A 12027-nucleotide genomic window follows, 5' to 3' on the forward strand; every position below is an offset into this window, starting at 1 on the left:
TATGTCAATTAATTTAAAAAGTCAATTGAGAAAAAAGTAGTGTATGCATCTACAGAAAAAAAAAGTCAATTGAAGTGAAAAATTATAAAAAATGTCAGACAACTCAAAAGTTTTTAGTTTAACTTGATAATTGTACATTCATTTACCAAGCTTTTGATGTCAGGTTGAGGACTTGAGTATGGATTCGCTTGATTTAAATTCTGCCTCTTCTTTTTTGTAAAAACCATTACCGTACATCATCTATAAATTTGTTCCATTTATTTAATAGCAAGTGAGAATTTAGATACATGTAGAACACCTGAACACAAAACTTTGAGTTATTTTCATCTTTTTATATCTTACTTTCAAATCATTTAACAATCTTTTTTAATGCAACTTTTTTCAAGTGTTCTTAAACCGTTCAATTTAGTCTTCATAAAAGCAACTTTTTGTGCTCATATTTCATTTATATATAATAAATATGAATTTCATAATCTTTGAATAAATTTAAACATTTCAAGTTTAAGTTTGGGAACAATTTCATAAGCATACAACTCAACAGGGCATAGATACTAACAAATAGCTGACACCTGAGGCATTTTGGTATACATCACATCAGTAAGGAAGTATAGAGTACCCTGGTTTTTCTCACCAAGTCAGGGCTATTCTTAATTAAAACTGTCCGCTAAATGTAATAGGTAAGAAAATCATACTTCATAAAATTTGTATCTGTTTTTTTACTAAGGAGGATATTTTCCCAAGTTTGTGTGTGTGTTTCTTTTGTGAATTGTCTGTGTTCTTTATCCATTTTTAGCACTTCTGTCTTTATACTTTTCTTTTTATAAACATTTATATAAAGAACAAAATTATGCCTGTTTATATTTGTTCCAGGTTTGTCTTTTGGTTTTGATTAAAATCTTGTTTTACTTTTAATAATTACAAATTTTGTAAAGACAGATTCTTTATAATTTCTCTCATTTCCATTATTGAAGTTTTCTGACCTATAAAACGTATATGGATATTTACTTTTTCCCTTAATTTTTCTGTAAGTTGGTTGTTTTATACATGACTTTAAAAAGATTATGCCAAATATGTCTTGGATATGATTTTAATCCCCATACTATACCTTTTATTAAATAATTCCTTCCTGACCCATTGGTTTGGATAGCTTCTTTGTATATACATTTATTCTTTTAATTATGCTTCCATTTTAGTGCTGGTTTTTGCTATTTCAATAATCTGTCTGTCTGGACTTGTACCTCTACTATATAATTACTATGTGTTTTTAAAAAATCAAATATTTAGTACAATTTTGTCTTTTTATTTTTTCTTCTTGGGGGTTCAGAAAGGGGTAACAGTATTTTTTCCTTTATTTTCAAATTAAGAGGAAAAAGAAACTGCACAAATTTCAGAAAATTAAAGGAATACCAAGGTAAAATCAAGGTTAATTTGTAATCCTACCAAATGGAGACAACCCATTTAATAGAAATCTTTCCTTTTAAAAATAAGAAAACAAAAATGGCATAACTATTTTATCAGTTTTTATTTCTGCAAACTACCTCAAAACTTAGTGGCATAAAATAGCCACCATTTATTGTTTTCTACCAGTCTAGGGTTAATGGGCACTTCTGCTAATGTGGTCCAAGCTTGTCTGATCTTGGCTGGGCTTGCTCAGATGGCTGTGACCTTGACTGGGACACAAGTGGACTGAGTTGGTTTTGATCTACATGGTCTCCCTTTTTCAGGCAGGTGACCTGGGGAAGCAGGGTTTCAGGAGACAAGGAGGCTGAGTTTACTTTGATAAACATGGTTTCTCATCCTCCAGCTGGGTCCTGGATTCTTATTATGGCAGAGGCAGATTTCAGGAGAGGGTAGGAACCCACAAGACCTCTTGGAACTTGCACTCAATTATTGATGGATTTGATGGATTCTCTTGGCCAAGAGTGGGAAGTAGACTTCACCCTTTGATGAGAGGAGTTGCAGAGTCACATTGCAAAGAAGGCATGGAAAATTGAGGCCATTTTTGCAGTCCCCCTTCTTTTCCCAATTACATTTCTTCCCACATGTAGTATACACTCACCCCCATCCTAAAGTCTCCAAACATCTTATCTAATCATGGCATCTGGCTTGAAACACAAGATCTTCTTATCTATAATAGGTCTAGATTGGATCCTCAGATGCAGCTCTGGATCAGGAAACTTATGAACTAAAATACATGTTGTCTGCTACCTCCCACCCTACCCCCATGCCCAGCAGACAGTGGTGAGACAGGGACAGAATAGCCACAGTAAACAATCCCATTTAAGAAGAGGAAGGATGAGAGACACATCACAGCCACTGCTCCACAGCAATTCTCAAATGACTTTGTGTAAATTTTGTCAAGTACTCTTTGGTGGGGAGTGTTCCTAGAATAACCTCCAGTTTTCTCTGAGAGTAGTTCCCCAGTTCATTGACCTCCACGGTTCTTGGGCTCTTTGCTTTGCTCTCTGAGACATCTTTCTTTTTCCCTCAACCTCCTAGGCTGCTTGTGAAGAAATGGCCTGTATTGGCAGCTGAGATTTCTTAGCCTGCTTCTTGCCCATAAAAGGCAGGGGCACAGGGACCTTCTTATGATTTGAATAATTTCAGTCTCTTTTTTAAAAAAAACTTTTTCTTTTGAAATACTCTCAAACTTACAGGACAGTTTCAAAAATGATACATGCCCCATACAGAGAACTCCAACATACCCCTAGCCCCACCCCCAAGATGCCCAGATCCAGCAATTTAATGTTTTGCCACATTTGCCATCTTTTCATCCCTCTCTTCCATTCCTCCCTCCCTCCCTTCCTTCCCATACTTCCATCTGTCTGTCAATCCATTTTCTGAACACTTGAATCTCAGTCTTTTTTAGTCTAGGTTGGCAGCACCTTTATCAGTACAATCCTTTAAACACTTTATGGGCTTTCTGTTTAATCCATGCTTCCAAAAGCCATACCCATTATTATTATCAGTTATTTTTTAGATATGCCCCCTTTTCTAGACCAGTTTACTGCTTTGAAGATTAAGTTTCCATGGGACCATGACTTTAAGCTTTCTGAAATCCATTTTGTCCAGATGAGAAGGATTACTAAGACTGCCTTAATACTTTTCAGAAGTCTCAAAAAATCATCTTATAGCCACCTCCTTGATTTGATCTGTTTTCTCAGCCCTTGTCTTTCTGATAGTGTTGTGGATTTGATCTGTTACTGACATGAGAAGCTAGAGATAAAAATTGTTTTCTTTTCCAACACAGCAATTCCTGAAGCCTCTAAATGCCCTTTAAATTTTATTTGCAAACTGGCCAGTTCATTCTTTTTTGCAGTACCTTATTATGTGCAGCTAGGAACATCCAGTAGATAGTTAACTCTGACTAGAAATAAAATTATGCAGGTTCAAAACTTTGAGTACTTTCTCTGTCTTCCAGGCTACCAGTCCCCCTGGTATAAAATGTGTGTGTATGTGTGTGTGTATATATATATAATAATAATTATTATTAGCAAAGTTGTAAGTTTACAGAAAATCATATACAAACTATGGATTCCCTATAATAGTTAACAATTTGCAGTAGTGTGGCACATTTGTTACAATTCATGAAAGAACATTTTTATAATTGTACTATTAACTATAGTCCATTGTTTACCATAAGGTTTGCTGTCCCATGTTTTCTTTTTTTTTTTTCTTTTTTTATTGAGCTATATTCAGATACCATAAAGCCATACAAAGCATACAGTCAGTTCACAGTACCACCATATAGTTGTGCATCCATTACCAAAATTAATTTTTGAACATTTTCATTACCACACACAAAAGTAATAAGAATAAAAATTAAAGTGCAAAAGAACAATTAAAGTGAAAAAGATCACTGGGTGTTTTTTTTTTTTTTTAACCCTGTTTTTCTACTCATCCATCTATACACTGGACAAAGGGGAGTGTGATCCATGTGGCTTTCCCAATCACATTGTCACCCCTCATAAGGTACATTTTTATACAATTGTCTTCAAGATTCAGGGGTTCTGGGTTGTGGTTTGATAGTTTCAGGCATTTACTGCTAGCTATTCCAATTCATTAGAACCTAAGAAGGGTTGTCTATATTGTGTGTAAGAGTGCCCACCAGAGTGAACTCAGCTCTTTTTGGAATCTCTCTGCCAATGAAGCTTATTTCATTTCCTTTCACATCCCCCTTTTGGTCAAGATGTTCTCCATCCCATGATGCCGGGTCCAGATTCCTCCCCAGGAGTCATATTCTGCATTGCCAGGGAATACCCCTGGCTGTCAGATCCCACATAGGGATAAAATTTTTAGTCTAGTAACATAGATACAATCCAAAATATCCTCCCTCAATCACATTCACATACACAACCCAATGCTGTTATGTTCAAAATTTTGTGTTACTATCACCACCATCCACCACCAAAGTTTTATGATCAACTCACATAGGAACTCTGTACAATTTAGGCATTAACTCCTCATTCCCTATACCCAGTCTGTCCCCTGGTAGCCTATATCTAGATTCTGACTCTGTGAGTTTGCTTTTCTAATTATTTCAAATAAGTGAGATCAAACAAAATTTGTCCTTTTGTTTCTGGCTTATTTCACTCAACATGATGTTTTCAGTATTGATCCATTTTGTCACATGTATCAGAACTTCATTACTTTTTATGGCTGAATAATATTCCTTCATAGATATATACCATATTTATCCATTCATCAGTTAATGGACACTTGTGCTGCTTTCATCTTTTGGCAATTGTGAATAATGCTGCTATGAGCATTGGTTTTAATCTCTTGAATAACTGCTTTCAAATCTTTTGGATGTAAATCTAGAAGTGGGATTGCCTAGTCATATGGTAATTCTATACTTAACTTTCTGAGGAAACACTGTGGACAATAATTTTACCAAATGTTTTGCCACTAAAAAATAGAGGTCGTCATTTCCCAGCCTTCATTGAATGGTCATTATTCCAGTTTCCTCCGCCACCTGTTGTAGAGTCATGCCACAAATTAAAGTTTTTGATATGGTGGCACACTGTTCTTGGTACTAGTTTTGTTAATAGTTAGCTATTACTGTATAACAAACTATCCAAAAATTTATTGATTTGGAATAACAACTTTTTTATTATTTTTAATGAGGCTGGGAAAGGCTGTGAAATTCTACTGATCTGGGCCAGACTGAGCTGATCTTGGCCAATGTTGCACACATGTCCAGGACCTCAGCTAAGACAATTGGTCTGGGTCAGGTCTGCTTCATATGATCTCTCATCTTCTAGCAGGTAAGCCCAGGCTTAGTATTGCAGAGTTAGGTTCTGAGAGAAAGTAGAGGCATACAAAATCCTACGAACTGTCAGGTGCAAACTGACACATCTCTGCCCAAATTCTCTTAAAGCAAGTCTCAAGGCCAGCCTGGATTCAGGGGTGGAGAAATAGTTTCTAACTTTTGATGAGAGGAACTGCAAGAAAAAAGCCAGTGAAGGAGTAAATAAGTAAAACATCTTTAAGACAGTGAGGATGTGTTCATTGTTTGGATGAAAACCACTCATACTGAGACTCCATTTTTGAAAGCAAAAAATTCTGGAGAATACTAGAAGCAATGTTATGGATTAAATTAAAAAGTCAGGGGGATAGATATGGAAAACTGCAAGAAGAAAAGAAAATGGATCTAAACAACCTCAGTATCAAAAGATTAAGAAGTAAAAGTGCTGGGGGGAGGGGAAGTAAAATGGTTTCCCATTAATTTTTGAAAGTTTTACTTTAGAATATTCAGAGAGGACCTTGATATTTCTTGAAACTAGCTGCTGTTAAGCATCTTAACAACCCTGATCTAAAGAAAGGAGAGGACAGTTGATGTATTCTTGGGGTTCAGTAATTATTAAATGATAATAGAAATTTTTATTTAATCAGAGAAGCAAACAGGACAGTGTAAACCATAATTGATGTTTTGGTCTAAGTTTCTAAAATCAGTTATTTTCTGGCTTGCTGATGCTGCCAGAATGCAAAATATCAGAAATGGATTGGCTTTTGTAAGGGAGGTTTATTTGGTTACATATTTACAGTCTGAAGCCCATGAAAATGTCTAAATTGAGCTTCAGCATGTGTACTTTCACTGAAGGAAGGCCAGTGGCATCCAGTAAATCCCTGTTGGCTGGGAAGGCACATGGCTGGTGTCTGCTGATCCCAGGTTCTATTCCAGCTCCTCTTTCAGCTCCTGTACATTGTTCAGAAATGTTGCTCTTGGGGCATTTGTCCTGTCTTAGCTTCTCCAGAGCAAAGTGTCAGCAAATGTCTGCTTTCAAAGGGTATCTTCAATATGTCTCTCTAAGCTGCAGCCAGTGTCTGGGGTCCACAACTCCAAGCATCTCTGAGCTAAGATGGCTAGCTTCTGGGTCTAGGCCAGCATTAAAGGACTCCAGTGATTAAAACAAGACCCACACTGAATGGCTGGGGCCACACCTCCATGGAAATAGTTCAGAGTTACCTGCAGTTGGGTGGGTCACATCTCCATGGAAACAACCTAATTCAAAGTTTCCAACTGAATCAACACTAATACATCTGTCCCCACAAGATTGCTTCAAAGAACATGGCATTTTGGGGGACACAATACATCCAAACCAGCACAAGTTATCGCTAAGTTTTTTTGCAAGCTCAGAACCAAAGTCTGATGTCTAAGAAACATTTAATTATATATATATATATATATGCGTATACACAGACACACATAGTTTAAAAAAGGAGTAAAAATGCACTTGACAGCATGGATAAACCTTGAGGATAGTATGCTGAGTGAAATAATCCAGACACAAAATAACAAATATTGTATGTTCTCACTGATAAGAACTAATTATAATAAGCAAATTCATAGAGTTAGAATCTAGAATATAAATTACCAGGGGATAGTTTGGACTTAGAGAATGGGGAGTTAATGCTTAATTTGTACAGAATTTCTATTTAGATGATTGTAAAGATTTGGAAATGGATGGTGGTGATAGTAACACATTATTGTGAATGTAATTAATAGCACTGAATTATATAGGTTATTTTGGATAAAGGGAAACTTTAGATGTATATATCACTAGAAAAAAATTTTAAGTTAAAACATAGGACTGTGTAACACAGTGAACCCTATTGTAAATGATAGACTATAGTTAATAGTACAAGAATGTCCTTTCATGAATTATAATAAATGTACAAAACAAAGTGTTAAAAATTGGGTGGTTTATGGAAGAAAAATATACCTAATGTAAAGTATCAACAATAGTTAACAGTACCATTTTAATCTTTCATCAATTGTAACAAAGGTAACTACTGCTAAAAAAATAGTACAATTTATAAAAAGTGCTATCATCAGTTGTAAAAAATGTTTCACATCAATGCCAGGTGTTGTGGTGGGATGGTGTATGGGAATCCTTTATTTTGTGCATGATTGTTCTGTAAGCCTACAACTTGTCTAATAATTTTTTTTGGAAATAGTACTTATTGAGCACTTATGTTGTGACAAGGACCTTTAGTCTTAATCTTCAAAATTCCATAAGAATAGACATTTTTATCCTTAACTTATGGTATGAGAAACTGGGAGCTCAAGTTGGTTAAGTAATTTGTCCAAGGCATAAAGGCAACAGGAGGTGAAAGTATAGTCTATCTTAATTGATTTTTGGTCATTTTCCCTGTGCAACTTATTATGATGATATTCTCTAAACCAAACTATTCTTACTTTGCCATTTCTGGAACTGTCTCTGAGTTTCTTCTCCCTTCTTTCTATAACATTATAGCACAAGCATATAGTAATTTAAAAAGTCCTGTAAATACACTATATAGTATTCATGGATTTCTGTTTGTGCTCCACTCATTGTAGACTTATTTAGCACCTTAAACGTTTTTGAAATTCCTCTCTTTGGACTTCTTTCCTCAATATTTGAGAATGTTTTAAGCCATTTACTTCTATATGCAAATAAAGTATTATTTTCACGTATCTCAGGTTTCTGCCATACCAGTTTTGTTTTTCATGGCTCAGAAAACATCATATGCATACTTTCTTGTTATTTTTCAGATTTGCAGTGCCTGTGTGATAGTGAATTATTCCCAAACAAGAGAGTATTTTTGAAAGAGAATCATTCCAGTATTGTATAATGAAAAGATTAAAAAGCCACAGCCTTGATGAATCCAATTTCAGAGGTCTTTATGGAAAACAGCCAGAAGCTGAGGAGGAATATATCAGACAAGGGAAAATCATCTATAAAAAATACCTCCTTTTAGCCAGCATCCAGCAGTGGGGCATATTCATATGCTTTCTCATAAAAATTATCAAGAGCTGCACCAGAGAATTCACAGCAACAAGACACCATATGAATGTAAGGAGTGTAGGAAGACTCTTATTTGTGGATCACAGCTTACTCAGCATTGGAGAATTCATACTGGAGAGAAACCCTATAAATGTATGAACTGTGGGAAGGCCTTTGGTCATGGCTCACAACTTAATTGACATCAGAAAATTCATACAGGTGAGAAACCCTATGAATGTTGAGAATGTGGGAAGGCCTTTATTCAACTATCACACCTTATTTGACATCTAAGAATTCATAATGAGGAGAAACCATATGAATGTAAGGATTGTGAGAAGGCCTTTAGTTGTGGCTCAGACCTTACTCAACATCAGAGAACTCGTACTGTTGAGAAACCCTATGAGTGTAAGGACTGTGGGAAAGCCTTTAGTCATGGTTCACACCTTGGTCAACATCAGAGAATTCACACTGGAGAAAAGCCATATAATTGTAAAGAATGTGGTAAGGCTTTTAGACATGCTTAACAACTTGCATGACATCAGAAAATTCATTCTGGTGAGAAGCCTTATGAATGTAGGGAATGTGGGAAGGCTTTCATTCAGTTATCACACCTTCTTTGACATCTAAGAATTCATGCTGTTGAAAAGCTTTATGAATGTACAGATTGTCAGAAGGCCTTTAATTGTGGCTCAGAACTTTCTCAGCATCAGAGAACACATAGTGGTGAGAAACCCTATGAGTGTAAGGAATGTGGGAAGACCTTTAGTCATGGTTCACACCTTGTTCAACATCAGAGAATTCACAGTGGTGAAAAACTCTATAAATGTAAGGAATGTGGGGAGGCTTTTATTCAATAATCATATCTTATTCAACATCAGAAAATTCATGCTAATGAGAACCCCTATGTATGTAAGGAATGTGAGAAGGCCTTCATCTAGAGTTCCAAACTTGCTCAACATCACAGAATTCATATTAGGGAAAACAAACACCTATGAAAATAAGCAACGTGCAGAGGTCTTTAGTGTGACTCACAACTTTATAACAGGTAATTGATACTTTTGAGTAACCCTGTGAATATAAAAATTAAGAAAAGCCTTTATTAAGAACTTACAGTTTACTGAATATTAGAAAATGCAAGGGGGAATCCAAGATGGTTGTTTAGGGCAAAATGCCCTGAGAAAATCACTAGATAAAGGACAGAAAGTGCTCCAGAATAGCAGATCCAGTGTTCCACTGGCTGGGCAGGGACTTCTCCACCCATAGTGACTGTGTACTTGGAGAAACAGACTGTGTTCAGAGGAGGTGACCAGACCCCAAAGCCACTGGGGAATGGGCAGCTGGAGTAACAGTTGAGCATGGTGGGGAGTACCTTCCATGCCCCAGGCACCTGCCTCAGTTCCTGGTGTGGGTGATAACCCTTTGCAGACCTGCAGCCAAAGACCCCATGCCAGAGACTGGCCATTGCAGCAGGTGGTTGATTGCAGAAGGGAGTATCTTTTCATGCCCCAAGCAGCCATTTTTGCAGCTGGCTGGGAGACATCCCCTCACAGTGCTGCAGGTGAGCGCTTCCTTGAGGGAATTCAGGATTCAGCTGGCTTGTGAAGGGACCCACGCTTTTTTCCACAGAAGTCTGTGGTGTGCACAGCCTAGAGGCAGTGGTACCGCAAGGAAGTTCCAGGAGCCTTCCCCCAAGCCCAGGGGTTTGTGGGCCCATGGCAGAGAGGGACTGTGGGGAACATGAAATGTAGGATTATAAGCATTCTGCAGCCCCAGGGTACTCCACCCACAGCCCCAGGAATGGCTGAGATTACTGTGTCCTTGAACAGACTCCCTGTCAAAGTGCACAGGGCTGGCAGTCCCCACTGCAAATGAAAAATTGGTGCACTGATTGGACCTCCACATGGTTTGGGCTCTCACTCAGTGCATAGATGAAGTTGGGGAGAACTGGCTTGAGGGTAAGAGGTGGCTTGGGAGCACCATCTGCTGGTAGGTCAGGGAAAGTGCGTTCTGTCAAGCTGTACCTCTGCCAAATTATAGATAATTGTTTAAATAAGTCTGAATATCCTAAAAGAGCCTTATCAAGATAAGTAAATGCCACCAAACAACAGAAAATTGTAAAGCATATGAAGAAACCAGAAGACATGGATAACACAAATTCCCAAATTAAAAAACCAGAGGAGATACAGAACTTGGAGGAATTAGTAAAAGAAGAACCAGAACACCAGTAGTATGGCTCAGGACATAAAGGACATCAAGAAGACCCTAGAAGAGCATAAAGAATTTGCAAGAGTAAATAAAAAAATAGCAGATCTTATGGAAATAAAAGATACTGTTGATCAAATTAAAAAGATTCTTGAGACACATAACACCAGATTTGAAGAAGTAGAGGAATGAATAAATGAACTCAAAGATAGTGTGTTGGAAAGTGAAAGCACAAAAGAACAAATGATGAAAAAAATTGAAAAATGAAATGGATCTCAGGGAAATGATGGAAAACATGAAGTGCACAAATATAAGAATCATTGGTGTTCTAGATGGGGAAGAGAAGGGTAGAGGACTAGGAAGAGTATTCAAAGAAATTGTTGGGGAAAACTTCCCAACCCTGCTAAATGACCTAGATATGCAAAGCATAGATGCCCAATGAACTCCAAATAGAAAAAATCCAAATAAACCCACTCTGAGACATATTCTGTTCAGGTTGTCAAATGCTAAAGAGAAGGAGAAAGTTCTGAAAGGAGGAAGAGAGAAGTGATTCACCACATACAAGGGAAACAGCATAAGACTAAGTAGTGACTACTCAGCAGGCACCATGGAGAGGAGAAGGCAGTGGTATGAATTTTTAAAATTCTGAAAGAGAAAAACTGCAGCCAAGAATTCTCTATCCAGCAAAGCTCTCCTTCAAAATTGAGGGAGAGCTTAAAATTTTCACAAATAAATGATGAGAGAATTTGCTAACAAGAGACCTGCCCTACAAGAAATACTAAAGGGAGCTCTACTGGTTGAGAAAAAAGGACTGAGAGGTCTGGAGCAGGGCACAGAACTGAAGAGCTTTAGAAAGGATACCTTAAAGGAATTAGAGAGGGGTGAAACATATATCTGACAAATAAAAACCAAAGGATAAGATGGCTGGTTCAAGAACTGCCATCACAGGAATAATATTGAATGTGAATGGATTAAAATCCCAATTAAAAGATATAGACTGGCAGAATGGATTAAAAAATAGGAACCATCAATATGTTGCTTACAAGAGACTCATCTTAGAACCAGTGAGGCAAAGATTGAAAGTGAAAGGATTGAAAAAAATATTCCATGCAAGCTACAGCCAAAAGAAAGCAGGGATAGCAATATTAATTTCAGAAAATATGGACTTTAAATGCAGGAATGTCATAAGAAACAAAGGAGGACATTATATACTAAGAAAAGGGAAAATTCACCAAGAAGAAATAGCAATCATAAATGTTTATGCACCCAATCATGATGCTGTAAAGTACATGAGACAAACAGCAAAATTGAAGGAAGCAATAGATGTTTCCACAGTAATTGTGGGAGACTGCAATACATCACTGTCTCCTATAGATAGATCAATCAGATACAGAAGCAATAAGGTAATTGAGAATCTAAAGAATTTGGTAAGTGAATTAGTCTTAACAGATATATAGAGAGCATTACATCCCAAATCACCAGGATATACATTGTTCTCTAGTGCACATTGCAGTTTCTCCAGGATTGATCATATGCTGGGGCAGAAAACAAGCCT

This window comes from Choloepus didactylus, chromosome 10, assembly GCF_015220235.1.
Source record: "Choloepus didactylus isolate mChoDid1 chromosome 10, mChoDid1.pri, whole genome shotgun sequence".
NCBI lineage: Eukaryota > Metazoa > Chordata > Mammalia > Pilosa > Megalonychidae > Choloepus > Choloepus didactylus.